This window comes from Nelumbo nucifera, chromosome 1, assembly GCF_055504915.1.
Source record: "Nelumbo nucifera cultivar China Antique chromosome 1, China Antique-T2T, whole genome shotgun sequence".
Classification (NCBI taxonomy): Eukaryota; Viridiplantae; Streptophyta; class Magnoliopsida; order Proteales; family Nelumbonaceae; genus Nelumbo; species Nelumbo nucifera.
In genome coordinates, this window is record NC_142649.1 from 168817036 (window position 1) to 168821002 (window position 3967).

Sequence of the window (3967 nt, forward strand, 5' to 3'; positions counted from 1 at the left end):
CTGGACCAAATCCGGTCCAACCCCCATACAAATCAGATCCAATCCAGTCCAATTGAAATGCAAATGGACCAGATTGGATCCAATCCAATCCAAACCAAATGAAACTTTTTACATGAAACCCGGAGTCCCGGATGTTGTTTAAAAATTACAAATTTACTGTCCAAATCGGATTGAAATGCAATACTTAGTCATTCCATATTAAGAGTTTGTCAATATAATCTTTTAGAATTTACACATACACACACACACAAAAAAAAAAAAAAAAAAAACAAAACAAAAGAACCAAATTCCAACCATCTTGACAAGTTCTTAACCAAGGAATCCACAAGAGCTACTGCATACTGTTCTTATGCAGGTTATTACTTATCAATCGAATCCAAACAGATTCTGCTTTCTACTTCCTGCTTCTTGAGGAACCACTAGCCAGGTAATGCACCAAAAAACTTGTTTGACAACCATTTGCTGTTCAATGGCATAGTCCAGGAACCATATTGGGATCACCACAGGTAGTCTGGATAGAGCTCTCTTGAATAAGCTCTTGGTGTTATGCATCCCTATGAACTTCTCCCACACAAAGTACAGTGGAGTGCATGCGAATCCGAATGTTATAAACTACACAAAGGACCCAAAAATGGCACAGAAGATTTAAACAACCTTATTAGAAGCATGGACTCAAATTCTACAGATCGACCCATTATTAGTAAACCTGAGAACACATTAATTTGATAGGCCATGGATCAAATTAATACCAGTATACTTAAAACAAGAAGAGGACCCATCTAGTATTGTGTCTCTAAATCCAGATCTTGGCAGTAAAGAGAAATCATTAGAGTGGTTGAGAAGCATGTCCCCAAAGGCCTAATAAACAGAAATTGTTGATGGTAGAGTTAGGGTTAGGACATAGAGTGTTGCCATTAAGTAGACTAGCTTGAACTTTTGTGGCTTCCACATTGCATGCATTATCTCTCTACAGTCATTCCAAAGTTATCAAATTACATGCATAGACTTTCAAACAGGCATGCATGGGTGTACTTATTAATGTCATATTCCTGTAGTATATATACATGTATGATGTGTATGTGTATCTATATATTAATTCATGCATGTATGGAGACATGTATATTCACTCATGGGTATTGCTTACACTGTCACAGCATGTGCACCAAATGTGTACAGAATGTTGGTAGCTCCAGTGAAATATAAAACCATTTTTGTTGGGCCCGAGTGTTTCACTCCTTCAATCTTGAAATGCCCAAATAAAATACAAGAGAGAACAGATAAATGAATTTATAAAAGAAATGTATACAAGAGTTATTTTACAATAATCTGTTTTCTGTTATTTTACAAACTGAAATGAAATATTATAGAAGGCTTCTACCTGCCCATGGATTAGGGATGCAATGGTTAGCTGAATTACAGAACCAAATAGAAGGAAAGTACAGTTGAAAAACAGCCCTACATTCCTCCAATGTTTCCCCAGAAGCCCATCAAGAACTTCAAACCACTGCAGAGATAATAAAAAAACTCATATCAAAACTCTCTCTCTATCTTTCAATTTGCCAGTTGAGAGAGATAGTTAAAACCCAAGAATTTTTTTATTATTATTTCTTTGTTGGGGTGTGTGTGTGTGGGAGCTTCTGTCTGGTTGATCAATAGATAAAAGAAGCACCAATTATGAATTGTACCTGAATAACATGGTTCCTAAAATCTACTTTTTCTCATTCTTTTCTAGTCCAGTACTCAACATAAAGTACACTTATTAGATACGCAGAACTTCGATAGTTTGCTCTTAGCAGACTTAGAGTTGCCTTCGGTTTCCATTTCGACATAGTTCCCCGCCACTATGGTCTCCACCTTCTCGGACGCCATTGTTACTGCTGGTCTCAGTGGTGTAGAGGGAAGAATATTGAGGAGGTCTAGCTGCTGGTCTATGTATGTGGGTTTCCTCCATTACAGTACAACACATACACCATTTATTGAAATAAAGTACATACTATTAAACCTGTAAGGCTTGTCTAAGGGGCTGTCAAATCATCCATCCCCTCTCAATTTTCTTATTTAGTGTATTCATGGTACAGTGAAAGAAGTAAACTTATTCATGGTTAATGGTTGCTCTTTTTTTTTTCATTGACTACTTTTCCAGCATGTAAATTATATAGGCATTCTAGAATGAATTCCCCAATTTATTTATTTATTTGTTTGTTTATTTATTTTCTATGAATAGATGGAGCAAAATTTGCTTTATGCAATTGTTGGGGCTGCAACTGCTACGGTTGCAGTTACATTTTCATTGTTGCAAGAATATGTGGATTATATTGATAGAGAACCATCTGTGAACCAGGATTTTGAACGAAGGGATTTATTAGATAGATTAAATGGACAAAAAGAAATAGATTGTTATAACCAATTGAGAATGGGGAAAGCAACCTTTGCAAGATTATTCGTGAGACAGGAAGACTACATGATACAATGAGGTGCATGGTAGAAGAACAAGTGGCACGCTTCCTACACATATTGGCTCACATCGTTAGGAATAGAACAATGGGCTTTCATTTCAGTCAGTCTGGTGAGACTGTAAGCATCATTTCAACAACGTATTGAATGCTTTGTTGAGATTGGAGAATAGGTACTTGATTCAACCAAGAGGTACTGAACCACCTCCAAAAATTAGAAACCGTCATAAAGTCTTCTTTATGGCGTATACACCAAAAAATATGAATAATAAAAAACTTAAATCTACTAGCAGGATTGTGTTGGGGTAATCGATGGCTCACACCTCCCTGTGAAAGTCCCTTCTACTGATGTTGCTAGGTTTCGAGGTCGTAAATCTTATCCCACACAAAACATCTTTGCTGCATGCACTTTCAATTTGTGGTTCACATATGTATTACCTGGTTGGGAGGGTGCCGCATCGGACTCTCACATGCTTAACAATGCTCCGAGGAGAGAGCATAAATTAGAGGTCCCTCAAGGTAGTAATAAACTCTCACAAGAGACATTTTTATTTAATAGGTAAGTATGTACGTGTTTTCTAACTTTTTATATTTTAAATAGGTAAATATTATCTTGTAGACGCATGATTTTCATTAAAGACTTGGTTCATTACAGCATATCAAAACACACGATACCATCTAAAGGAATGGGGTGCACATCAACCTGAGAACCCAAAAGAATTGTTCAACCTTCGACACTCATCACTTAGAAATGCCATTGAACGGATCTTTGGGGTATTGAAGAAACACTTTCCAATCCTGGTATCTCAGCAACATTTCCCTTTTAAGTCACAGGTGAAGATTGTGTCTGCATGCTGCATCTTACACAACCATGTCATGGGTGTGGATCCGTATGATTTCATCATGCGTCAGTATGATCGAGAAGCAGTTGATACTGAGGATGATGCAGGAATTGATGATTTAAATGATGATAGAGCAGACAATACACAAATCTCCCAACTATCTCAACGAGTTAGTAGAAACGAACAATAAAGGGAAGGATTTCGTCTCAGAGAAGAAATAGCTACCCAAATGTGGGCTGATTATGTATTGTATCGATCTAGGGTTCAACATTAATTTCTTCCTGTTGTTTAACTCTTTCTTTCTAATATAACTTTTGTTGTATAACTTTTTTTCTGTGTGCACTCACTTCTTTAACCGATTATGATGTTTGATTTTATTAATTGCCTATTACTATTTATACAAAAATACCTTGTATTAATTGGTGTTATGGATATATATTGTTGATTTGCATTGTTCATTTGATTGGCATGAAACAGAAATGGCCTCTTCTAACTCTCAGCCTGAAAACAAGACTGGAAAAACAAATATGAGTTGGACACAGGACATGGATAATTTACTCATTGACACACTTGCTGAGCAGGTCAACCTTGGAAACAAGGTTGACAAAAGTTTCAAATCACCGGCTTACACTGCAGCGGCATGTGCTATTAGCACTAAGTTTTCAGTTGAAT

The 3967-nt window shown here is 36.7% G+C and overlaps 1 pseudogene; it reads right to left on the reverse strand.

The window, feature by feature from the left end:
• Nucleotides 1-366: 366 nt before the first annotated feature.
• Nucleotides 367-1869, reverse strand: LOC104596670 (auxin transporter-like protein 3; annotated as a pseudogene).
• Nucleotides 1870-3967: the final 2098 nt, after the last annotated feature.